Here is a 27791-nt window from a genome sequence, read left to right on the forward strand (position 1 = left end):
TGTCCTAAAATGACCTGAGCAGTGAAACCCAAAACACTGCTCCAGCTGCTTACTGGCACTGCAACCATGGTTGCTGGCATGGCTTCAAACCAGCCCAGAGACTCAGGAGAAAGCCCAGCATTTGTTGAACCCAATGATCCTAAGGGTCTTTTCTATCCTGAATGATTCTATAATTCTGTGATTTGGGAAGAGCATCGAGTGAGTTGCCCTCACCATTACTGCTCATTCAAAGGAGGAGGGAACAGTGCCATGTTTTAGTTTGTTTTGCATAGTGTGACTGCCTCTGGCGTCTATTGAGAGCTAGCATAACTTTAAAAAGGAACTGTCAATGCAAACAAACAAATAAAATCAGACAGAGAATAGACGGTAATGCAAGAGGAAAAACTTGTGTCCCAAGTATCACCAAAATAATAGTTAAACATGATGGCTGCTAAAACCAGTAGCATAATATATAACCTTTTGTTAAATGAATACTAAAACAAGATCCACTAAACAAAAACAATGTACTGCTTTGGCAAATTCCTTTCTCTTAGAGAACAGATATACAAACTCTCTCACATGGCCTTTACCCAAGAGTGTCCTTGCAGCTCTTACCAGGATATGATGAGAAATAGCAGGGGTATAGGCAATGGGAGAACAGTTTTACAAAGACAGTACAGACACAAGGCAGAGTGCTATTCTAATTTTTAGTTCTATCTGTATTGCAGGACTTGCAACTGAAAACAAGGAAGAAAAGTACAGCTTACATGTTTGTAGCACCCTCGAGGGAAACAGCAGAATAAATTACAAATGCTGGTCAGCCAAGGTTATAGGTTCCCCAGAAACAGGTGACGGTGGTGCAACCAGGAAATGCCTAGCCTAGCTGAACAGCCAGATATGGCATTACCATATCCCATAGAGCCTGCAAAGTAAAATACACGTAGGGTCATAGAATGATTCAAAATGGAAAACACCTTGGTATGTCATATAGTTAAAACAGAGACAACATTTGGCCTTGCAACACCACATGACCATATTCACGATGAGAAATATTTAAGTGTCATATCCAATATAGAAGTCATATATTATAAATTAATCATATCTGCTAAGATGAACAGAAAAGTGACAAGATAGTATTTAGATGAGCTACTGTAGCTGGTTCGGTTTGTAACCAGGCAGAAACACCAATTTAGTGTAGTGGTTTGGTCCAAAATACTCATTACTATTTACCTTCTGTGAGATAAGAATTAGGAGAAAAGCCAAGAAGGCACCAAACTTGAAAGAATATAAGGAAGTTTATTAACAGATCTAAAAGAGGGAAAAAGAAAAAATAAAATCATACCACACCTTCAGAACTCTTCTCCTCCCCCCCCACCTTTCTCCCTTCTCCCACTGACAATGTAAAACAACCCTTGAGATGTTCAGTCTGTTTACCACTTCTGTAATAACCTTGTTCAGTCCATTTAGGAAGAGGAGTCTCTCTTGCCCATGCTATGGAGAAATTATTATGAGACAACCACCCGGGTTGGTTCTCTGCTCGCATCATGTGAGAGTCCCTTCCCCCCACTTGCAGCTTTTCCCACAACTGCTTTCGGGGGTCCAATCTTGAGCTACTGGGGTACAATTTTAAGGTTGAGCCATTCAGAAAAAAAAGTTCTCTTCACCCATCTCTGGGAGCATTTCATCTCTAAGAATAGAGGCCCTCCTCCTTCCCTGGGAGCAAAGGGTCCTCCTCATCTTCATCTCCAGGACTATCTCTGGGACTATCTCTAGGAACAGAGATCTTCCCCTTCCCATGTGGAGTAAGAGTCCTCATCGCTTCCATCACTCCCTGTTCAAACTTCTCATCAAATTACAGCTGCTTCAGCATCTGCCTATCTCAGCGCAGGTGCTTTTGCTCACACGTACAAGTTGAACACTCCACCCCCCATGCCTTCATGAAATTACAACAGGTACTCTGATACATCATAGCTTCACAACAGAATTTCAGCTTTAAGCATCTCCTCTTTCTCTTCCCTCAGGTTTTCAGCTCTTCACAGCACTAAAAGGGTTAATCTCCCCCAGGCTTTGCAGCTGGAATGTCCATTATTGCTGTTGCTCACATGATCTTTGCTGGACAGCGGTGCAGCTTTCGGCTGAATCTTGGCCGCACTGGAGAGGGGGAGCTGGGCCGCTCTGTCTGCAGGGCTATGGGGGGTTCTGCAGGTGGAACAGGGCCCATCGGTTCCAGGATGGCTGTGGCCTGGCCCAGCCTGGCCCGAGCAGGGCCTGGGCCGGGCCCGCTGGCCCCACACAGGGCCCGCAGCCACCTGTCCCAGCACCGGAAACAAGAGAGAGCTCTGCCCAGGGTTTGTCTATTCTTAAATGTGGATCACAGAGGCGGTCACAATTTTAAGTGGCTTAAAAAATTGTCCATATTCAAACTAGGCAGCTGATAGGTTCTGTCAGGTCATAGAGGAGCTGTAAGAACCCCTTTGCAAGAACATCACTTCCGGGACTATGCTTTGCTGACCCATGACAGCTACCTACCTCATGAATGAAGACTAGAGAATTACGTGCCTTGTGAAAGACAAGTTCTGGTTCTCCAAATCAGTTGCCCCAATGTCATTTCCACATCCGTCACAGGCAGAATCACTGTTTGGATTAACAGGAGGAACCTTCCCACTGAGACATCACACAACAGCCTAAGGACAAGGGATTTCTTTTCCAAAACTATCCTTGACTTCCATCTTGGTGCATTGGTGCCCAATGCTGCCCATACAAGTCTAGCATTCAGGCTACTATTATTTGCACCTGTGTCCTAGTCTTCTGCAGAGATATATCAAAAGCAGGAAACAAAACCAGAACACTTTTTCCTTCTATCATTATGTATTCTATACTCTTTGCCCTGGAATCTCCTTCAAAAATGGAATCTTTACCAATTCATTTATACTGGTTTGCAATCAAAGACTCTTATTTTCATGTTTATGAAAAGTCATGAATAAGAAGCTTCAGAGTTATCCAATACAGACATCCTGTAACCTGGACAAATTTCTCCGCAACCTCATTTTACTTTAATGTCAATATACTTAAGACTTATATGATATTTGGCAAATTATGTTGCTCATTTAAAAATTTAATAATAAGTAACCACACCAAGAAAATCCATAACATAACTGACTAAAGGCTCTAAAAGCCTTATCTCATAGAAGTATGTTTCCAATAAATATGTGTTTTCATAAATCTTCATTAATCCTCAATGTTGGTGCTCCTAGAATAGAGGAGACCAATCAAAAAATAAAAAAAAAGTGGTTATTATAGTTTGCATTAGGAAAGAAAGAAGTTCCAGTGGGACAGGGACTATGTTATTATGAGAACTGAATCATTCGACTGATTTCAACTAGTATAGAAATTAACTTTGGCTTCATGGTGCAATGTCCTTTGACAAATGTTCAAACCAATGGAGAGTGGGATTACATTTAAGAAAAAACCCTTACCAACAATATCAGTGGTTTCCAATGGGCCAGTCCACATAGATAATATCAAAACTGCTATCAGTGGTCTCCAAAACAACCTACAAATAAAAACTTACTAACTTTCTTTTAGCCCTTAATGCTCTTCATTTAGTCCCATCACTCATGACGGATCCAAGGACAAGGACAAAGAGCAATGAACACACTTTTGGTTTGGTTTGGTTTGGTTTTTGGTTTGGTTTGGTTTGGTTTGGTTTGAAGGTCCCATCCTGCAAGAGAAACTGGAATTTGGACTGGTTAATCTCTGGAGGGTCCTGTCAAAAAATTGAGCCACTACCACCACCCTTTCTGTCTTTTTCTATATAGTTAGTATCATTTTGATTCAAAAATATCTTACTTATAGTTGTACATTTCTTCAAATGGGGTATAGCCATCACTTTTAACATAGTAAAATAAACAACAGCTGTTCTAGAGGAGTTATCTGCTGAAAGGTACACAGGCTAATGTACACGTTCTTAATTTGGTGTACATACATGGAAAGCAAATAGAGAAGGTTTACACATGGACTTCGTTAAAATTTCTGAGTAAGCAGAGCACCTGAAGTGATACATGCAAAGATGAAAAAAAGCTGGTTAGCTTAAACTGGGAATTTTTTGGCGCAGGGAAAAATGGTTTGATTTGAAATGGAGTCATTCATTGTAAAGGAAGTGCCTCAGGGAGATGCAATGGGAATTAACAGGGGGAGGAGCTACATTCAAGTGCAGTTTAGTGTCCCAGGGAATGTATACACATCCTTACCCAAGCATGTAGTTAAGTGCCTCTGTCTCCCCAAAATGAAGACAGATATTGATGGGACAGGTGGAAGTTAAGAGATCTCAGTGGAAATGGCGCAGAAGTACCAATGGAGAGATCCATCATTGCAGCTGCTGTTACTGCTCCAGCTGCTGTGATAAAAATAGGGAATGAGGAACAGATTTATGTACATTTCTGTTGCATAAATCTTAACATTCCTTTTTTGATAACTTAAGCTCCAGAACTGGTTGGATCCGAAATGTGCCTGCATGGTGATCTCAACACAGCTCACCCATAAACTGGAGGTTGGTGGAGGGTTAGAAAGCAAAGTCCTACAGAGTTACATAGTGGCAGCACTACAGCCCAGTGCAGACCCTAGTCAAGGCAAGCAGTGTTGGTACTGAGTAGCTGGAGCCATGTCCAGGCTGGCTGGGCTCGGCTGGGAAGGCTTCACAGTCCCTCACAGGCAAGGACAGACAACACAGTGTGTGACATGAGACTGAGCCTCTTCTGCAAGCACAAAAATTGAGCCCAGATAGGGAAAATACATACAAATGTATTTAAATGGTGGAAATTATTTTTCTTGTTATACCTTTTTTTTTTTTTTTTTTTTTTTTTGAGAGACAGAAAGAGAGAGACTATTTAAAGAGAGTGTGGTTTTTAACTGGTGATAATAGCTCCCTGCTGATAAAAGCTATCTGTGGCATACTGAGCAGATGGCAAAAAGTAACAACAATCTGTTTCTCCTTATGTATCCACCATAGCAGCTTAGAAAGCTGGTACAGGTGAAATTTAAATATATTTTTTCTTGTTTGTCCTTTTCTCCCCCTTCCTCTTCCCAACACACTGCACAATTAATTCCATCCCTCTAGTGATCTATACATTATTTCCAACCACATACAAATGAAATTACAAGCTGAAGAAAGAACATAAAAAAGAAGCCAAGAAAAAAGAAAAAGAAAGAAAGGGGGTTGGGAGAGGAAATTGTATGTACATAGAGTGTGCCTGCTGTTTCTCAGCTGGGAAATAGAGGAAGAACACAATGTACAATTTACTCCATAAATTGAATTATCTTCCCTCTTCTCACATCACAGTTGTTCATAGACACACCAGTAACTGCAGATACACTGCGTAAATACATCGCAATCCACCAGTTCACTGAGATTCATTCACCTCAGATTGTTGCAAAAAGTCCAGTGCATGGTCAGCCATGCCAGAATCTCTCTAGCAATGATTCCTGACCTACAGCTGGTTTGTTTGTAATACAGCAAGGAGTCCTCCAACAAACCTCCCACATAAGTGCAACATACACTGTGAAGAAAATAAAATGGCTGAAACTAAGTATAAGAAATAATTTAAAACTGGAAACATCACCTTTTTTAGCCCTTGGAAAAACACTGACTTGAGAACAACACTATGTAAAAAGAGTCCTTGGACTTCCTTAAAGCTAGGAATTCCTTCAAATTAAAAAATCCCAATGAATAAAAACCCCAAACCTGGACAGAAAAAAAAAGTGATGTAAATGAAGTGCTGTTTCTCCCTTTCCAGGGTATGGCTTCACTTTTATCAGCAAAAAGAAGCCTGTTCACGTAGAGAATCTCTGAGCCATTTGCAGAGAGAAGGAGGGACTTTTTTGGCCTGCTTTCTAATACCTTACAACATCTATCTGCTGCAAAAGGTACTGAAGAGCACCTTTAGGTATTTGAAATATGTCATGATAGGTATCTGAAAAAAGTTATGTGCATATCATGCAAGTCTGGTCTTTATAAAGCAATTCAGAGGACGTCTCTTAAAGGCAGAACAACCTTTTAATCTGCCCTAGATTTTACCAGAGAAATATCCTATATCCCAAACTTTGCAAGTTGCTGGAAAATAGAAAAATATTGAGAAAGAGCACAAGGAAGGAAACAGCTTGAACGTTGGTTGATGTCTCAAAAAACTTATCCAGGTGCTTGCTGTCAGCAGAACTTAGTTTTTACACCCCAGTCATGAGGCAAGAGCTTGACTTTGGGAGTAGAGTATAGACAGAAAGGATGGGGTGAGAAGAAGAGCAGGGGAAACCCTGAGGAGAAGGGGTCAGAATGCCTTCATTGTCCCATTGGCAGAACCATGTCTGCTCACCTACACATGTCTCTGGCTGGCACAAATCAGGATGCATGACAATGGCTCAGTTATGCAGGCAGCACTGCAGGCTCTAACAGCCAATGCTTCCCCCATCCTTAGAGCCAGGTCCCACTTGGTTACACACGATATCCAGTGATAGGACTCAAACTGGGAAGAACTTCAAGTGTGTAACTATATTTTTGCTACAGTCTTAGGTATGAAAAGGTTTTCTCACAGTGGATTAATAGCAACACCCTAATCCCAAACTGTAAAAGTGTTTCAGTGAACTATGGCCTGTGGAAACAACCCAGTATTGCAGTGTTACTATACCAAGTAATAGTGACACACAAAATTAAACTCATCTACCAGAAATTTAAACACCTAAAGCACTACTCATGCTTGACCACTTTCACTTGTTTTCCCCTGCTAAGGATAAAAAGAGCTCAAAGTGACCTGCTGAGATGTGGACATGCACCTGTGCTTGTGTACGGTTCACCAGACAAGTGCTGCTCATTTGATGATGATGCTGCAGCAGTCAACATAAACATAATTTGCCTGATCTAACGTTATGTGCCAAACAATCCTGATGAAAAAATATACAGGTAGTGATTAAGCACAGCTAATACTTTTCTAAGTATTTTCAAATAAAGACAGTACTGATCTGACATCACTGAAGGCAGTCCAGTGAGTTATGAAGGGATGGGAGTTCTATCCTTTCAAAGACACAATTCTCAGAGAAGGTGATTATTACCTTAGAAATTATATATGTTAAAGCTTTTCCGTGGCATGTATTTTTGCACAAAACACAGTTCTGTCTGCAGTGCAAGTTTTAATGGCTCGCATTGTATTCGTCATCAAGGCAGGAAGAAAAATATGCAATTCCTCTTTGGTAGACAGAAAACAAAAGTCAGTGATGGCACATATGTTTTCTTTCCAGTTTCAGATAGTTGAGTCATTTCTGGGTTTTTAATACATTTATCTGCTGTCTGGTTTTAGAATCTTTGTGGGGAGCACGAGGGATAAGGAGATCTTGTAGTAAGAAAAATCCACCTACCTATATTATTAAGTGATGACAAGGGAATAGAACGGAAGGAGTCACATTTGTCAAATTTAAATACATTTTTAAAATTAAATTATGTATTTTCTACTCAAGAATTTAAAGAATTACAAAAGTCTTCTATTATGCAGAGATTCTGCCTCAGTGCATGGGGTGAAATTGTACCTGCTACTTGCTCCTTAAATTCAAAGAAAAGTCCTTGAGAAAAATCCTGCTAATGTGGATTTTGAAAGGCAATTTGAGAGATATTGACATTGCCCATCTTCCTGCTTGATGCACTCAGAAGAGCCAGGTTTGCAAAGAAAGACATTCACCACTTTCTGCATCCTCACTCAGGGAGAGGAGGCAAAATATCAACAAGAATATTTGAAAAATGTGGCTGTCCTGTAAGTGGGTTACAGTGGGTGGGAAAGTGGGGATGTGGTTTGAGGAGGAAAAAGATCCACAAACTCACTGTATTATTGATGTGGATAAGCACAGACTGACATGATGAAAAAAGCATATGCACACTGTGGAAAAAAAGCCACCATCATGTCCCATTTTTTGCAGCTCATTAATCTGAGAACAAAAATGTTTAGGTTAGTCAAAAAGAAAACAAAATCCTACTCACAGAAAGTAAAGGGATGGAAAAAGATTAAAAAGCTTTTTCAGAACTTCATAGTTCAGTGAACTACGCATTTTTCAAGAACAAACCATGAACTGAAGACATACAGCCAAGTTTCAGTTGTGTTATTTATGAATCCAAATTGTTCCTGAGCATGCTCATTTATAAATTTCATGTCTTCCAGTAAAATGTTTTGGACCCCAGAATGAACAATCCTTTTGATTTATTTTTGTCATTACTGCAAACCTGATATAGTCTGCTTATCTACTTTGAAGCTTCCTTAGGACTAATTAGCTGTCTCACTTCACTGTCTCAAAACCCCTTGTTTTGTCTTCCTTTCAGGATTTTCTAAATGACTAGAAAGAGCACAAAAGCCAGGAAGAGAGATAAGACTTTAGAAGGCTATAAAAACAGTGAAAGTCATTAAACCTGTTAATCAACGCACTACATGCACATGGGGGAAATTATTTTTGATAACATTGTGGTAATTTTCCCAGAAAATGAAAGAACTTAAAGTGGGATATACATGTTCATATTAATAAATATAGTCTTTGTAATTAGAATCTGCTCCTATAGCACTTAGTTATGCCCCTGTAAGACTGACCCATTGTCCACCACGTGCAATGGGACTACACCTATCACAATGTTAACCCCATAATTTGGATGTAGATAAAAGCAAGGACAGGGCCTATTTAGGTCATTGGACAACTCATTTATTCAAAACTGAAGGACACATTTGAATCACAGACAAGTTTATGAGTCATGTCTAAGAGCCTGCTTTTATGGATCAAGATCATCAACTCATACATGGAGCGCTCCCTAGAAAATTCAGAGTTTAACAGCCACATTGATAAGCATACTTCCTGCTGGATGAGACAAAACAGACTTTTCATCTAATTTATTACATGGTTTTCCAGAGACCTTTCACAATCTCTATGAGTTAGAAAAATGAAGCAAATTATTTTTGTGAAGAAGCGCTCCGTGAAAAAGCTAGCTGTCTCAGCCTATAAGAGGAATTAATGCTCCTAAATTGCAGGGGTTGCCTGAGATTATTTTTTTCCATGAAGCAGAATCAAATTCTTGTTACAGCAAAGTTTTCCAAAGACAAACTATTTCCACATAAAATCTCAGCTTTGCTGGCAAGGAGAACACTGGTTCCCAACACAGTTTAAAATAATTTCACTCTAGCTGAGTCCCAAAACAGGGTCTCACCTAACACGAGTACCACTGAACAGACTGTAAGAGCTGTTGTCCACTCCAGGGTCTTAACACACCGACTAGAAAACAAGAATATTGCATGCATTTTTAACTTCTATTTAAATATATATATATAGGTTTCTTAAATCCTTCATTATATTTTTGTATTTTGATGATTGATTACCAAAATAATTATTAATCATCTATAGATTTTAATATTTTATTTTACAGCTAAAATCACTACTGCTCAGCTTATGGGAACATGAATGAAAATGGGAAAGAGATTTCATTCAGGGGCTCTCTAATATTTTAAACAGAAATTAAAGGGAGAATTGAGAACTTTAGCAAGATCGTCATGATGAACATGGTAGATGGTCTGTAACTAAAAATGGAGCTTGACAACTAACTTCAGGTGGCTACTGAGTACTCAATGTTATATATTTTTATGAAGATATTGGGTCTGCGTCGAAACTAGAGGAAGAGTCTTCAGAATTGCCTCAAAGTTATAAAAGCATGGATCTCTAAACAAAAAGAAAAATGAAATAAAGTGCAATTGAACACATTTCTACACCTATGGAAAAGGGAAACCACCTGAAAATTACTGATATGTAATTGTATTTCACGTTCACTTTACCTCTCAATTCATATTCCTCTCTTCAAAAATCCTTATATAAAAATACATGAAATCTGGAGCTGACAGCTTAGCTCATTTGCCCATTTTTGTCCTCAAAGCAGTGGATTCTTTTCCTTTCCATCCCTGTCTCAGAGTGATAGTGCCAGCGTGTGGGTGCTCAAGCAGAAGTATTATCACTAGTTTAGCCCTTTAAAATAACATTTCTGGTGTATAAACAAGCAAACAAAGAAACAAAATAACAGGTAATTGTTTCTCTTGCCACTGTGTGCTACAGCAGCTTCCTCTTTGACAGAGCCCATACTGAGTGGCTGTGCCTCAGGCTTGGATGGATGGGTTTCTGTTCGTAATTTCATCCTTCTGTGAGTTGGATTAAATTACTGACAGTTAACAGTCAGAAGGATTTTCAACCACTGTAAGATTAGAACAGACATGGTCAAAAAGGGTTTCTTTTGTGTTCTCTTCCTTTTCATGACCTATTAGCTATGCAAACATCTTCCGGAGTAATAACTCTCTAGCATTAGATTGCAAATTTTGCTGCAGGTGTTGACTACTCTACTAATGGATTATAACTCATGAAACCACTTCTTTTTCTGATGCAAGGAAATATTACAAAAACAGTCAAAAAAATCCCAAACCCTGCTAAGCACAATCCAAGTTGTGCAAAGCTGTAGTCTCCAAACCATAGAAAGGCTTGCACTCCTGCAGCATGCCTGCAGCTTACTGCCTGCCAATAGTCCCAACAACTGCAGTGAAACTATTTGTAATCTTAGAATAGAAAAGGTAGGCAAGTGCTCTGCTGGACTCGAATGAAAGTATTCCTCACATCAGAAAACAGGGCTGTAAACTCATGCCAACTGCATTACATGCTTGACGGTCTAAAGAGTCCTCAAAGCACTGAAAAGCATTGTCAAGTGAACTAGGGTCAGCTCAGGGTTTGAAGACCAAACCAAGCATAACTTAATTTCTTTTACTCAGGCTTTCTCTGGAGCAAATTCAACCAAAAGTCACTCAGGATATTTCATACAGCAGATAAAATGCAACAGTAAGAATTAATCTATCATTTCATTCAAGTTAGTTGGAGAATTTATTTATACCTGTTCTGTGATATAAATTAACTACCTTCAAGCTCTCTTCCATCCATGAGCTCAAAAAGACCTTGTGAGAGATGAGAGGACTCTGATCACCATTCCTCAGTCCATTTAGGGAAAACAAAATCCTTTGTGCACCAGGGCAGTTTAATCAAGGGTATTAACGTCCCGGATCACTGAAAACTTAACACTCCAGCAAAGGAATAAAAAAGCTCTCAACCCAAATTCGGAATTCAGGTATTTTTTTGGGAACCAGTTGCAAATAAAAGGATTTTAGAGTGGGCTGAAACACAGTTGTATTCATCTGTGTGCTGCCAAGAGAAACAGAGGAAAACAAAGAAAGCCTGAAAGAATTGAAATAAATCCAAGAGCATGAGCAGACAGTCCCAATGAGCAGAAGCCTGGCTGAAAGCAGAGAGCTGAGTTGCATGTAGAGAAACATCCCTGTGCATGTGCGTCACCTGAAGGCCATGAGGATTTGCTAAGTGGCAGCACGCAGTGCCAAGAAGAAACTCCCTGGGCACCTCCCGTGTCTCAGGCTGGCAAAGGTGAATGGGCCTTTGTCATAACAGAGCTTTCTAGGGCAGCTAATTAGCATCTATTGTGCAAGTTCTGTTTAAACTGTTGCCTCTGCAAATGTGGTTTCTTCCCTACAGGACACAGGTGGCCCAACATATTCCTGTTCCCACGTGTGGCATTTCAGCCTTGAGAAACTGCCTCATCTGCAGCAGCAAGCAGGGAGCTGCTGTCAGAAGAGACCTTCGCTATTGACTGTAGCAGTTAGCAACATCCTGACAGCAATTCATTGAGTCCACAGGACTCAACTATTCCTACAGGCAGACCACAAAATATCCCCTATTCCAATCCAGAACTGGTGATCTTACAAGTCTACTGCACAAAAATAAGCCAAATTTTCCTGTGACTATTGCTTCCATTTTGATAGTTGGGATTAAAAAGTGAGCAAATTTGAAGCCCTTGGGAGGAGCAGGAGCTAAAGTAACACTATTATCCGAGGGATGGGTTCAGTTTTTACAGGCTGTGACTCTTTTAAGAGGTTGCATCATGTCAAACTGCTGCTGAGGAAAGCAAGTAAAGGAGAGAGAAGCAGTGCTAAAGGCCACAGATGACATACATCTACCTGGCTGGCCAAGCTGACAGGAAGCCTCATGAAAAATTGTTACCTCATGTTGTCACTTGGGTTAATTTGCGACAGTTTCCTGAAGAAAACAGAATAGAAAAAAAGTAGAGCTTACAAGAACTAAAATGTTCAGCATTTATAGGCAGTGGGCACCCTGTTGCTACTGTGAGCAGGAGCTGGGTGAGTCTCAAGAGCAGCCCCAAGCAGATTAACACTACACAGACTTCCTTTCTATCAAAAGTACCAGCAGAAAATGATTTTCAGGTTAACAGGCACTTAATAAAATGAAATAGGTGCATCAAGACACCCATGAAAAATTACTCAGTATTTAATGTCTTTCATAGGTATTATTTCAGTGAATTATTTCACAAATTGATCCTCTGTTCCACAGTTTTATCCAAATATCAGTCTCTGAATATCTTAGAGGAGTTTTCTACTGAGTTGTTTCCTCAGAAGTGTGTGTGTTCGACGCAACAATCCATGGATGTCAATTTCAAAAGGCAAAATTTTTAACAAAGCACATGGAAGCATCAAGATGTCTTTTGTGCATACAGATAAACTCAGTTTACTTGCTAGAAAATAAAAAATATAATTAAAAGGATGTTCCTTCCTGTGTTTTCATAAGGACCAAAGTAACAAAGCTACATGCAGAGGCATGGAGGAGCTGGGCTACTGTCTTGGGGTGACTTTATGATGTGTATCCCATTATCGCTGCCCTATGCCCAGAAATTAATTTTTGTGCCTTTCTATGCCTTTAAACTGAGCCTGAGAGGGGGAAGGAAAAACTGAGCAAAATTTTTTCAAAGCAGTTTGCAGCTTGTTCAAGGTCACACAGAGATAGCAGTTTTTTTCCAGCTGCGGCAGGGGAGGGAGGAGGCACTCGGCTTGCTGCTTTCCAGTCAGCTTTTGGCCAGTTGTTCAGCTTCTTTTTCTCTGGAGAGACTCTGAGAGTTGAACTTTTTTCCTTCCCTGGAATTTTGGATTTCCTCCCTTTTCTGCTGGACTGCTTCAACATCAGAGCACATCAGGAGGACTTTCCACTGGGCACAGAGGGCCGGGCTCTGGGCCAAGCCCCAGCTCCGAGAAGACCAAAGGGAGAACTCTAACACTTTCCCAGGTTTTTTCTCCACAGTGAGAGATTTTATTATTTAGCATTATCATCCTTTTCCCGTGTGTTTGTTAAATAAATAGTTTTTATCTCCTTCACTTTCCTTCGAGGAAAATTTATTTTTCCCGAACCTGGTGGGGGAGGGACGGTTGTGACCTGCCTTCTCTCAGAGGATATATTTCTAAATTTCGCCAAACTGGAACAAATTTACCGTGAGGCACAGGGTAGGTCTCCAACCATCCAGTGGTGGCTTCTACCATCGTGAGCACATAGCGCTTGCCTTGATGTGTTTGAGGCAGTTTGATTACAGCTATGCCTCTTGCAGGGCGATTACACAGCACCAACACCTTTCCAGCCCCTCACTGCTGAGAGTCTATTCACCAGAACAGCCCCTTCACCAGACCTGTTCTACTGAAGTGCTCAAATCAGCAGCAGTGTGATACAATTGCTAAAGGTTTCTTTTTCTCCCCTGCTCCTGGACATCTTCTGTCTGAGAATTTCCACACGCACAAAGCCCCCATCTCAAAGCCCCCGTTCCTTGCCAGCAACATAAAGGATATACTTCATGCTGCATTTCCCCCACAGGAGAAAGCTCAGGGGGTCTCACAGGCTTTAAGAAAGCCTCTGAGAGGACATATGCAGGATGGGACTGCCAGATCCTGCACAGAGTGATGGATCACTTACTCCCTCATTAGGAGGGAGGTGACTGTGTCACTCCTGCAGTCTCCAACACCACAAAATACAGGGTTGTTCCCACCCTGTGTCCACCCATTCTAGGATGACACAGTGACCAGCTGGGAGGGATTGCAAGAGGTAATTTCATTTTCCTTTTTGCCCAGGGCAGGATGCTGATGACGTTCCCGGCAAGTGCTTGTTCAACCAGTCCCTAAAAACCCCCACCACATGCCCAGGCATTTTGTCTCACAACATCTACAGCCCAGTGCAGGAGTGCCACTACTTCTTGCTCTATTCTCTGCAAACCAGACTGTCTGTTTCCTTTCTCTTGGAGTTTGAATGCATACCCCCACCCTTTCAGAAAAACCTGAACAATCTCAAGGCATTGCACCTTCCCAAAGATTTTTTCCTGTGGCTGTTGCTCTCACAACCAAATGGCCAGGGATTCTGTTCCTGAAAAATTTCAGACTTCTACTGTCCACCTAATTTATATTTCTATCTTGGTACAGGTGATTCACACAGCCTTGCCTTGCTGCTGTTAAGAGCTGATATCAGGAGCATCAGAGCCTTCCCCAAGTTCCTCTGGCAGAGCAGGACGTCATTTCTACCAGAAACCACATTTCAGGAACAAAACTTTTACCTCTTCAAAGGAGCCAGTGCTTCCCATAACACCCAAACTGCAGCAATCCCAAGGGGCTACCAATTCTAAGTGCTCTGGGCATTAGGAAGCAATGCAGACCTGTTCTTTTTCTCTTCCAGCATTCATACACCCTTGGGATGAGGCTGAACCAACACAAAAACAGAACGATATTCGAGCTCCGCAGGAAAGGAGGAGACACTTTCCCAGAAAGAGCAACACAAAATACACTTTTGCATCCACAACAGAAGAGCTCCACGTGCACAATTGACATTAAAAAGGCTAACTGAGGAGTGTCTGAGAAAATACTGCAAGGTCTTGACCATGAAACTCTACAAAGAAAAGGAGACCAAAAAATCCATAAATAAAAAAGGTCAAAAGGGACTCTTGCCTTAGGGATTTAAAACATGTCAAAATGGAAGCCCCAGGGTCACACTGTCTTAATTCCTTAATGTTTCACAGGAAATAAATTTATGATAATATTTTCCTGAAGACAGTTCATTATTCTGAGCTTATTAAAAATCAATAGTCAGGAAGACTCCACTGCTACGCTGCCTTCTGTATACTAATTAAATCCTTTAACTGCATTCAGACAGAATAATTACACACTCCAGGATGCATGAGTGCCTTGTTAGAGCTTTCTCCTCTGCCTTACAGTTTCCCAGGGTGCTATAGTCTCATTTCTAGCCATTTCTATCAGTCCAACAAACCTCCAGAGCAGAGTATTATTTCTCCTGCAACAATTATAGTCCTATCTAGGGTATCTTGACCAAAATCAGACTGCTTTTAGAAAAGCACATTTTTATTAAAAAGAGAGCTTTTTTTCTCCTTAGGATAAAAAGAAGAATCTGCATCCTAATCAAATATGAAATAACCTCATATAAACTTTACCTTTCAGGGAATTTAGAGCTTGAGTGTTTTGTTTTTGTGGAGGTATTGCAGGTGGAAGAACAGTTTATTATGCCTCAGACATCTGATTTTAACATAAAATGCTCTAAATAAAGTACTAAAGTGTACTAAATAAAACCCTGTACTTTCACTTTCTCTGGTATGAGTAAACAGTTTTCCCTCCTGGTCATCTGCCTGCCTGGATTCAGTCACACAAAAAGAACACCAAAAAGCACAGTGCAGTTTTTTATCTTCATTTCTGATATATTTAACAAACATTGGCTGCTCTACTTACAAGCTTCCGCAGAGATGTGTCATGGCTATATTATTTAAACAGAAAATTCATAGATTGAAGCAAATGTGTATTCCATCAGTAACCTCAAATTGCAGTAGCCAAAGAATGACAACAAAATGAAAATTTTAAGAAAAAGCTAAGGCTTAATTTGCTCACCATGTCTGCTAGCAAATTGCTAATATTACTTGTAGTCTCCATTCTCATAGCGGCTGCAAAGAGACATCATTTCAAAGTAAACTCTTCTGATCATATTGGGCTGACTCATGACTAAGCACAGCCGAAAGCGCTCACCCCTTGTCCTGGCAGGATAGCTTTTGGGTCTGTGAGTTTAAACAGACCAGCCTCATTACGAAGCTGAACACTCATCTCTAGCCCTCAATTAACTTGGCCAGCAAAGTAGAAAGAATTGAGGTTAGAGAGAGCCTTTCTGGAGACAGCACCATCCTAGAGAGCTTATACTGCCTGTGGAATAGCACTGCTCCCTTTCTTTGTTAATCTTTCCTTACTGGAGCAGTAGTAAAATCTCAACTCCATTGCTGTTACACTGGGCAGGAAGACACCCAGCAGCTGCTCAGTGCTTCTTGTAGTTGTACTTCACCATTCCTGAAGACCCAGTATTGTACAGATGCAGCATTAATAACTTGACCCTGTCTGAGGAACTAGCATCCCATACCACCCCTTTGTGGCAAGAATCAAAGAGTAGGGACTCAGAGGAAGACCCAAAAGGGAGAGCTGTAGGCAATGATTGCATCACTCCAACTTCCATTCAAGTCACACTCATGAAACAGGTCTGCTTCTGTTTGTTCGGGGGTCATTTGTAGTGAAATTACCTAACACCTAGGATACTGACCTTTCTGGTGGAGAAAGTTGACCGTTTACCCGAGCATAGTTTTTACACTGCCCAAGAAGTAGTTCATCCTCTTGCTTATTGTACTAAGGAAAGCACACATGGGGCTGGGCTGCTGCCCCATCACTATTGAAGGCCTGGGGTTGTGCTCTGCATTGCTCAGGGCCCAAAACAGTCCTGCTGTAGCCAGTGAGCAGCACAAATAAAGAAAAGGGTGATAAAGAGGAGAAAATATGCTGATGTAAGCCTCTGCTGTCTGAATGTTAGGTAATATTTCAGCCTCTGGAAAATGCTGTCTCTTACTTGGTCTTTTTGTAAGTTTCTGACACTGAAGGAGGCAGTTTATCACCTGCCTCCCTCCCTCCCTCTGCTCCAGTAAGGTAAAGCTAACTTTACTTTCAAAGATTATCAAATTGATACATATCTAATAAATCTGTGAATGTTTTCAGCTTATGCTTGCATTTGCAATCTTCTACTTCTGTTTTAGATGCCAAAAGGAACTTTTTGAGCTGTACAACTTAGGCTAGTAAAAGATACCACCACCACTGCAGTTCTTTACTGAGAGCCTCATTCATCTGAATTCCACTGGCATTGAGCCTTGTTCTCTCTTCTTTTGGGTCACAGCTCAAGTAAGGCCTTTGTTTGAGTAACCTTCAGTGAAATGAAAAAATCCTGAGTTAAGCAGAACCTTCTGCAAAGCCCTTAAATCTATTGGCAGTTTGAAATGACAGGTGTGCAGCCCTCTTAGTTCTTGTGCTCACTGCTTGCTAGCAATGCGTTAACAGCCTGAATGATCACTATAGGCCTTGAATGTTGTCCTTTAAAAATCCATTGCAGCTGGGGTGACTTTGGTCTGATGTGTTAAACTACTTGTCACCCTGCTATGGTTCACAAGTTGGGAATTTCTGAGAGCTGAACAGTAAAATATAGAGCAGATGAGCTGCTAGTTTTGTGTAAATGTTGGGGCATGTGTATAAATACATTTAATCACCAAGAGGGAAGAAAAAATTGAGAGAGAAGGTAGCTTTTCATTCTCCACTGTGTAGCTGTAATACGTATCATGTGTTACACGTGCTGTCTGGCACTTGTCTTCTCAGAGGAGAACAGCAAAGGTAACTGTTTTTAGGGCCTTGGCAGCTACAAGAGCCCAGGGCTCTGCTCAGACCCCTGTTCCAGCCTGTGGGCTCACAGCTGCCTGGATCTCAGAAAACTGCAGCCAGTAGCAGCATTAGTCACAGATAATGGGATCAACTTACAGGATGCTGTTTCCTGAGGTGTGTGTGATTGCATCTGCACAAACAGCTGAGCATTATGCCAGTGCTGGTTTGGAGTTGTCTGCCATGCTGGCATAGCTTTGCGTCTGAGCCAGAAAGCTGCTCCACAGCCCTGCTTTCTCGTGGGCTGTGCTTCATTTTGGTGACTGGAGCTGGCTTATGTTTGTCTTTCTAGCAAGCGGCAGAGAGGCATTCAGACCTGTCTGCACTTGTTGGAGTAGATGGATGTGCCCTATGGCTGTGACTGAATCTTTTCCCTATAAGCCTCGTTTGGTCAGATTAAAAAGAACTGTTTTCTTACGTGGAGCTCTGCTTTGTTCTTTTAGCTTAAGATAAAATCTGGTTTTGGAGTAGGCTAGCTGAGAGTCCCTCCACTTGTAGAGCCAGTTCCTCTGCTTGATCCCCTCTTCATGTCCTGTGCAAGTCTTTAAATGGAATTTCAGTGCACTTAACAGTACACTAACACAAGGCTTCCTAAGTAAGTTAAACTGGTGTAATGCTACCTTGGTCCAAATAGCAGAGGGATTATGAACCAGCTCTTGTAAAAGTCATGTTTCTAGGTTTGGTTTCAGTGAATCCACAGACCTCTTTTTAATTCCTGTTTTGTAACACTTCTCCTTCTTCAGAGTCTCAGCAGTGCAGCTCCAGGAAGGCTGACTGGGCATGATCTGCCATGTAGGCTGCCTGCAACAGTGGGAGCTGCCAAATAACCTACATAAAGCTTTTCACAGATTGCTTATGTTAAACTTCACGGATATATTAAAATAGGAATCAATGGATTCAGACCTGTAGGGTGATGTAGTAAGTGGCCTAATTGTGATGTTGGGAATCATATGTTGGATGCATCATCTTTGGTGGATAAAGACTGGAAGGCAATGACGAGTGCAGTTGCCCCGTGTCCTTAGGGTAACCTTCCCAGGTAGCCTGAGCCATTTGCTCCAATATATAGCTGCTAAACGGGATCCTTGAGCCTGGCTGCTCTGTGTGCATATCCAAACAGAAGACAATGTCTCTCTTCTGTTGCCTTTTTTTCAGTTTCTCAAAACCAAGTAAACTTCCAGGACTGTGACATTTCCTTTGCCACTGAAATACAGCTGCCTCTGACAAGTTCATTTCACGTGCTTAACTGAAGTGTGAAGGTGGAGCTAGAGTGCTATTTCTTTTCATTTCATATTTGTAAACTTTTTTTGTATTCATTGATGTTACATTCTCTGGCATTATATTTTTTATTTTCTGAAATTAGAGTTTGACACTGCATTGTATGTATTTCACCATCATCTGTCCCAGACCTGCGGTGTAATGCATGTAAGACATTGTTCAGGCAAGTCATGCCAGCAAAGTACAAGCATATCATACCACTGTAAACTAGTCATCAGTCTGTCATTGCAGAAACACTGATGATGGTTTTCAGCTAGCTCCTGGATGAAAAATATTGTACCTTTACAAGGAGAATACATCAGCCCAGTACATTGTTACAGTTTGGTAGCTGAAGTTGAATAACCCCAAAACTGAAGGAACTGCACTGTTTTCTTCATCCACTACTTTGTGTATAAGGAATGTCCAGAACACTGAAAAGACACCAGCTCAGGGAGAATTTTAATAGGGAAAACTCATGAGCCAACATATTTAAAGTGCCAATGAAGAATAAATTTAAGCTGAGATTGTAAATGAAAAATCCAACACAAAAGCTAGTATGTGTATACTTACGGGGAATTTTGTTGGGATAGGATTACTTTACTCTCTTACAGATAAGACAGTCTAATTGGCTGCAAGAAGTCAATTCTTCAGTTACACCCTCTTATTTTAAAATCTTCAGCTCTTGTGGTTTCTTTTTCTGTCTTTGATATATTACTTGAGGGACCAATTTTGCCAACTCAGTTCACTTCCCTAAAAAGGATGTTTACTTTGGCTTCCTTTTGCCCAGTTGGAGAAAACTACACATCACTTTAAGCTGTAGCACATTTTTCTTCCCATATCAAGTTGTCTCTGTGGCAGAATCTTTTGTAAAGTGGCACATGTGCAAGGGTCAGGTCTGGGAAGAGACTCTGCAAGGGTCTGAGTGTGAAGTCATGGCAAAGATGATTGTGATTCACATGGCACAGAATGTCTTTGTGTACATGACCGTGATCCTCTCCCTGGCAAAATACTCTTTCAGGACAATTTTCTTACAGTTTTTTATTCTAAAAGTTTAGAAGACAATTTACTCAGCAGTATGTGTAAGTGCTCTCTGGGAAGGCAGAACAACATCATGACTTCACAGACTTAAAGCCTACCAGCATTATGATCACCTTCTCTGACTGCTGTAAAGGAGGGGCAACATTTATCCAGTGGTTCCTGATTTGGTCTCATATCTTCCGGCTGAGCTGTGCAGTGTGCATCAGTGCAGCACCACGAAAACAAAAATCTCAAAATCTGGTCCTGTGAGAGTCCCAGAGGGTCCCACCAGTGGTCAAGTCTTAAGGTTTTGATTGGTCGTGCGTTGACTTTTTTTCTCTGTTCTCACCTGAGTAAATTTGAGGTGTGTAGGAGGCTCCAGCCTGCAAACAAGCAGTGGTTTGTACTAATAGCCATTAATCCTGTTGGTACTAACAGCAAGGGAACACTAAATCATATCTGTGTGCACTTCTGCAGGACCTTTTATATACCACAGGTTAAAGCAATTGCTGAATATAGATGGTAAAAACACTATTGTTTGAGCAGAAACTGAGTAGCACACAGTTTGGTGGAAAACACACTCTTTAAAAAACTTAAGTCATTACCACTTGTGAATCGTTGTTGCAGTGTATATTTTTAAAGCTATATCAGACATGTTCCTACTTGGAAGTATAAATGAATCCCATGGCTGCATTTGCCCAGGGTTGCAGGTCTTTGAGCCTTTGCAATGTAAAGTGGAGGTTGCAAGGCAGAACCCCTTTGGCATCTCATTTTTTTAGCGCTTCCTCCTGCTATTGATTTTAAATCTTCACACCTAATTGCTCCTGTCCTATGTCTTTCTGTGGTTGTAGTAGGCCCCTCTGACTGCTTAAATAGAGCAGACAGGTTGAGGAACTAGATTTGCTAAATGATAAAATAATGCATGTTTCAAAGCAAATCGAACACCAGGACACCTCCTGTCACTGACACTGGAGAATGTTCTCAGGCAAAGCACAGGAAGATGGTGGCTCTGCAGTGGAGACATACATCACCTTAACTTGACCTCCAGTGCTGAGGGGGGCTGGAACTTGTGTGTCTGCAATATCTCTGAACGTAAGCCAAAGAGTGATGAGTTAAAAAGAAGAATAGTATACATCTTTCATAGCAAGGACCCTTAGAGACCACTGCTGTTACTTGATGCGTTTTGGAAATGTCTGAACACCTCTTTAAGCACAATCTAGACTGAAACAAAAGAAGAAAAAAAATTTAAAATAAAGAAAGGGAATTTAAAAAAGAAGAGTTGAAGGATTGATACAGGAGTGACAGGCTGGTGTGATAAGGTTTTGTGGCTGGGTGGTCTCCAAACTGGAGACAGAAAAGCTGTAGTGCTGATCAAAAGACTGTCTTTACCTGTCTTTACCTTTTCCATTGTTTCTGTCTGTCACTTTCCCCTTCCCTCTCTTGTTGTATGTATGTTTCTTCAGAGCAAAATCAAATGGATTGTATTTCTCTCTGCTTCTAAATAACTCTCAATTGCCCTAATTGCTCCTGGGGAGCCAGGCATAGAAAGTTTGAAAACAATTGTGAAGGAAAGAGGTTGAAGAAAAAATGCTTTTTTGTGGCTGAGGTGTTTTCTGGATAAAACAGATGGGATAGCAATGCAGCCTGTGTGTTTTAATTCTGGTACTGTTGCCATTTTCTATTGACTGCTTGTAACACATGCTAATTTTGGGACTTTTCCCCTTAGGAGACAGCCATTACACCTAAAGACGAGACACCCTAGTTCTGAGAAAGCCACACTCACCCATGCACTGCAGGGGAGGTCTGGATGACATGCAACCTCAGAGCAGATTTTCCTGATTCTGACAATCAAAATGTCTTCCTTGCAGGAGGTGCGTAGGTCGGTTTTTTTCCCGGAGTTGAAATTGCTTTCGACATTTCTTTTGGCAATCATCTCTTCTTGGAATATTGCAGCATCCAGATTTCACATCACTAAGTCTAAATTCATTTATGCTCCTACCTGGAAAGAGGAAACCCCATGCTATCTTGCCCGCTACATATTTCATTTCACTGAGAATGTAATCTTAAAACTGACATGCATTGAAACTGAAGCTAGCAGAGATGGTGGAGGAAAAGTTGTGTTGGAAAAGAGAAGGGAGAAGGAAATCAGCCAGCACAGTTAGCACAATATTTACATGGTTGCAGTGACCTGAAATTAAGAAATTCACCCTGAGAGTCATCTAACTTTAGGTATTCAGGGATTTGCCTTGATGGTAAGAGAGTAGGTCAAAATTATAATAAAGACTAGATTTTTCAGAATGCTTAGGACAAACGTTTTCCAGCACTTCACCTCACTCTAACATGTTAAAATCAATGCAAAATACTAGGAGAATGCAAGTAGTGGAGTTTTTTTTCTTATAGCTGTATATAGATACTAATTTAGGTTAAGCAAAAAGGAAATTGCTGAAAAAGAAAATGGGGGTGAGTGACTGAAAGTTATGGATGTTTGAAGAAACCATAGCTGGTAACTTATTCCATTACACTGTAGGCAGTGTATACATAAGGAAAAAGAAAAAAAACAATCTGGATATCTGGATGTTGACACACTTCCACTTCAGCGGCCATCTTTCTCCTCACAATGCTTCTGTGGAAAGCTAAAGAGACAATGCGTGTTCACAGGTTTTTGAGAGGGGAAAGTAGTTCAGCACAGGTGTCTGTCTGGACATACATGCAGCATTACAGACTAATACAGGCAGGTAAAGGTGGCCAGTGGTGCTTAAAAACAAAGGGAAATTGTGAGAACCATCAGGTGGCCTCTTGAGCCTTTGAACATCCTTGTTCCATTGCACTGCTTTGCCCCAGGCCGTGCTACAGAGCTGGTGCACGCAAGAGCATCCCAGGGACAGCAGTACTCACTGCCCTCATGCCACATGCCAAATGCAGAGTTTGCTCTCAGATGTCTAGGTTTGTTCATACTCATCTTCCTCACACAGGCATAGTCCTGTGAGGACAAACATATCTTGTCCCTCACTGACAAAATGACCTGTGTTTGTCAGTGCAAAGAAAGTTCACACAGCACAAAGCAGCACTGTGCAAAAATATCCAGGCAAGCTTTGACAGAGATCAGGTGTTAAAATTACTGGTAATTAATTAAATAATAGTAATTAAAATTATTAGGTTAAATCAGCTTAAAAGCACTGTTCTAATATCTCTGACTGGATTCTGACCATGTAACTAGGTCTTTCCAATCTGAGGTCTCCTCTCTGCACATCGCTATATTGCACCAGAGTGATCTAACCTCCATGACAGGAGCAAGGTGTCACCCACAAACAGAGCTCAAGAGGGTGGCAAAAGCACAGGCAGCTGAGAATGCTGGGAAGTGAAGGTCCCAAAGAGAGGACACATACACTCACATGTGTGCACACACGGCCAAAATCGCCTGCCTGCACATTCCCCTCAGGGTCCTTCAGGCAGACAAAGCACTTCAGAGGTCCTGCAGCAGCTCTCAGAGGTGCAGGGGACTGGCTGCTCACACATGGTCATCATATGAATCTTCATCTTTTTGGTTAAAAAACAGAAATTTGAAATCACATGTGAAAACTGCGCCCTGGGTCATTCCCACCCTGACTCAAGGAAGAGTGGCGCAGGGAGCCACAGAAGAAAGTCCCAGGCAGCCCCACAGACTCTGTCCACTCAGTAGGGAAGAGGCCACTTCTGCCCTTACCCCATATATCAACACGAAGAAGGCAGAATGTTTCATAAAAGAAGAGGTAAGTCCACATGTGATGAAAAGCACCTCTGAACAATTTCAGCTCGCTGTCTGATGCCTCTCTGGAGTGAAAGAAATACAGCTGACAGCTACTTGAGTGAGATAGACTGATAGTTGCCCAAGGTCATGCAGGCACATTTGGCTTTCTATACACTTACTTGAAAATAATAAAAAAAAAACTTTATCGATTATTTGCATTTTATTGGTGATTGTCTTGAACACTTTTTCTTTTTACTGTCATTTTTCAAGGCTGTAGCTCTAAGCTAAAAAGGGTAATCAAGCATGAATGAACTCTGACAGCAGGAGAAACCAGAAAGAACAGAACAAACATTTTGACCCACATGCAGTGATGATCAATAGGCAGCAGCATGTCTTCTGTTGTTCACTATTACAGCCATAATTATCAGCAATATACAGCCAAGGAAGGTCTGGCTTTGTTAAATGACAAAACATTGCAAAGCACTGGCAGGGCACATGATTTAAAAAAACCACCATCAAAACAACAAAAACCCACAATGAAAAAACCCAAAACACAAAAATGAAAAAAATACCCTACCAAAATAATAACAGGAACCATGATTTTCTAACCATTTATCTAGAAGAAAAGACATCTAACTTCAGCATATATATAGGAAATTTCTAGGATTCTGCTCTGAGAACAGGTTTTATTTTCCACACTGTCCAGGTTTCTCATGAAAATGGGTATTTTCCTTTATCAATATTTCCCAGCTCACTCTATATTTTTACTGGGCATCAAAATTCCAGTTTACAAGTGTGCACAAATTTGTTTCTGAAGTTCCACAGGCTCATTAATAGGATCCTGAAACATGGAAGTAAATAACACTCAATATCAAGTTTTTCTAAAAGATAGCCTCAAACCAATGTAAAATTTTATCCAGAATGATTCTAACTGCAATCATCAGTGCAAGTAAGCAGGCAGAGGTGTCACATATTCTCAGTTATTATAAGTGCTCTTTGACTTCGTTAACAAAACTGAGTCAAATGGGAATGGCCTGTCATCCAGGCTGGTTACAGAGCAAAACCCACCTGTCAGCCCAGAAAATTTCAGCTATCCTTTTCATTATTCAGGGGAGAGTAAAGATCAGGGTAGATGTCAACATTTACCCAATTGATTCAGAAAACTCTGGTATTGAAGTGATGCACAGCTACAGCTGTAGACCATTTTATCTGTTGCCATAAGGCAGCCAGGGATGCTGTGCAGGGGAACAGTGGTACATTTTGTGCATTCTTGTATTTATTCTGAGCCGTCATCTGAATCGTACCACCTCTTAACAAGAGATAGATAAACCTAGCACACTCCACTCTGAGAGAACCTGATTTTAAGGAGAACACAACTATGGTTAGGACAATAAACAAGCTCGTAAGAGAGAACAGGTTGTCTCTAAGTCTGACAGAAACCTTCTAGCTTTGACTGATTTCGCTTCCAAAAGTGACAGGAAATTCTTTTAAGACATTATTTGAGGTTATTTATCCAAGGAGTGCTTCAGGGAAGTTGTACAATTCATGTATTGCAACAAGTAGCAAACCTTCAGCAGTTGCTCACTTGGGGATTATCAACAAACCTAAAATATGTTCTACAGGTAAAAATGCACTGCTACTAGGAGATAACCCTCCAAGTGTTATGCCGAGATACCGAATCTGTTAATTAACTAGGACACTGGGTTGTAAGGAATACAGCTAATAATGATTCTGTCCAAGTGGTGGAAAGATTTGATGAGAGCTGGCAAAGTATAACCGAGACAGTCAGCAAATGCCAGTACAATTCTCTCTGAGTTGTCTGTTCTGCTAACTCCACTAATTAATTCCACTAATACCTTTAAGCAGTTCCTGAAAACAACATAACTGTGTCTTTAAACATATACAGCCCAGAAATAGGATTTTTTTTCCCATTAAATTAGGAAATTAAATTCCTAAAATAGGAAATTAAAAGTTATCTTGAGACAAAATTTTATTTGCATAGGCTGCACCAAGTTGCCCTACTCATATAGTTAATAGCTTTGCCAGAGTTGACAGCCAGCAAAATATTTCTTTACAAGAAAAGCTGTAACAAATGCTTGGAGTGGGCACCTGCACTTGGGCCTGAAGGCCAATGTGTCTCAGAAATTAAGTCCTCTGCTTAGGAGCAGGGATCTGCATGTGAAGACAACATGGCTTATGGGCATCCCAAGAGATGGGCAACTGTGTGAATTGACATATACAGGTAACCAGGACGACCACCAAACCGCAGCTGAAATGCAGAGTAGATTTATTTCAGATTTATGCTAACAGTGCCAGGCAACAGAGACACTGTCGGGGAACAGGCTGCATCAGACTGAGTTCCCCTATAGAACAGAGTGGAGGGCCCCCACAGCCTGTCTCAATATATGAAAGGGCTTAGAGCATGAAACCTTATCACAAGGCTGTGCTTTTATGATCTCGCTCTCTCCCAAAAGGAGGCTCAAACATGTTTGTGAGAGTGTATTATCTCTACACAGGTATTCCACTTCTCAAAACAGGCAGAGGATGAGCAACACTAGGCATAGTAAATGGAGTTTCCCCACACTGACATTCTTAGCATTCCCAGCTGCAAGGTCAAGTTGAGCAAAATTATTCCCTCCTTGCCAAGTCTTCCAGTTGCAACCCTTTCCTCCCAACAGCAACACAGAGATCAGCCAATATCAACTGTGTTTTCCTAATGGTGCAGCTGATCAACTCACTGCACTGAAACAAGAAGTAGGGCAGGGGGAGTGCTTTATGCAGACCTGAGCACAAAGGAGAGGGCTCTGTGCCAGACACTAACAGATTTACTGCATTTGTAACTAGTCTAAAAGGTAATCAATATTAAAACCAAGGAAAAGGCTTTCATCCAGCCACAGATGTTATACCCACCCAGGATCTTAGACAACAGAGAAGACCAACCACAAACCTTTTGGTCTCTCAGATGGGTTGGGAGACTTCTTGTGAAGCAAAGCAGCACTCCGCATTTTCTTCTTCCTCACGTTTACCCTCTTTCCTGTGTATGTGTCAGGTTTAATGCATTTCTTGTCTGGTATCTCCAGTCCAGGTGGCCATACAACATGGTTTTCCTCCCCAAGTAATGGACTGGGATTTCAGGACAGGCATTATGGTGCAGTGTGGCGTAGTGCCCCATGGCCATAACCAGGCCTGGCATTTAGGGGCAGCACAGCTGGATTGTGGGGCAGGTGCAGCACCAGACAGATTTCCATCACAGCCATCTCCCCAAGATGTGCCAGGAGTTGTCCCCTCATGACACACAGCCACTGTTCCTCTCTCCTTCAGGAGCTGTGCAGCTAATTATCACCCCTCTCGTCACACTCAGCCACCTGTGTGTGGGCTCTCGGAGACACCAAACTGCTCCACAGAACCCAAAGAAGTCTTCATAAGGGAGGCTTATCTGAACAAAGCAGCGTACTTGGATTCTTGTAAATAGGATAATCTTAATTACAATATTGGGACCAACCCCAGTGCCAGGACAGATGGAGTAGCTGAGCAACTATGATGTGAGGAGCAGACCAAATTCACTGAAGAGTGGTGCTGCAAGACTGTGGTTTCCAACCACAGAGTCAAGACCAGGGCTACCCTGGGTGTCTTGGAGGTGTTTCCTTCTGCCTGTAGCTGTGGCTTACCTGTCGCCTACCACTGTATTCACAGGTGGATATAGATGGGGACAGTCATCCCTTGAATAGAAGGGATCCCAGCCACAGGTGGTGGCCAGCCTAGCCAGCCTGCTGAGCAAGCTGTCCTTGGATATCCTAGAAGAGGTTGTGGATGTTGCCCATGACAAACAAAGCAGGAAAGGTCCCAGAGAGGAAGAGAAAAAAAGGTAAATCACTAGTAAACGCAGGGATAATGAGTGGTTCTATACTGTTCTGTTTTTCTCATTGCATTAGTCGTTTCTGTGTGTGATATTACAATACAAAGTCATAAAAAGCAAAATTGCCTAGACTTTGGTCCTCATTCTTTGCCTTTTCTAGAAAACTGATCTTACCTTGGCTGGTGGCAGTTTACACTTACCTGTCATCATCTATTGCTGAGTGATTCATTTTAACGACATTATTCCTATTTTATTTTTCCTTCTGAAAGGACGTTCTTCTAAATTT

The 27791-nt window shown here is 41.3% G+C and overlaps 1 long non-coding RNA gene across 2 annotated transcripts in view; it reads right to left on the bottom strand.

Moving 5' to 3' along the window:
• The window catches only part of LOC125319959, a 55468-nt gene extending 39543 nt beyond the window's left edge, over positions 1 to 15925 (bottom strand). Inside the window, exons 1-2 of one of the 2 annotated variants that reach the window (XR_007200944.1) lie at positions 15804 to 15925; positions 747 to 901 (exon numbers count right to left, since the gene is read on the bottom strand). This is a non-coding gene — a long non-coding RNA (uncharacterized LOC125319959). The remainder of the gene's footprint in view (positions 1 to 746; positions 902 to 15803) is intronic. The other variant, XR_007200943.1, reaches the window with a different exon arrangement.
• Between the last annotated feature and the right edge of the window lie 11866 nt (positions 15926 to 27791).

Source organism: Corvus hawaiiensis, chromosome Z (genome assembly GCF_020740725.1).
Source record: "Corvus hawaiiensis isolate bCorHaw1 chromosome Z, bCorHaw1.pri.cur, whole genome shotgun sequence".
In the NCBI taxonomy this organism is placed as follows: domain Eukaryota; kingdom Metazoa; phylum Chordata; class Aves; order Passeriformes; family Corvidae; genus Corvus; species Corvus hawaiiensis.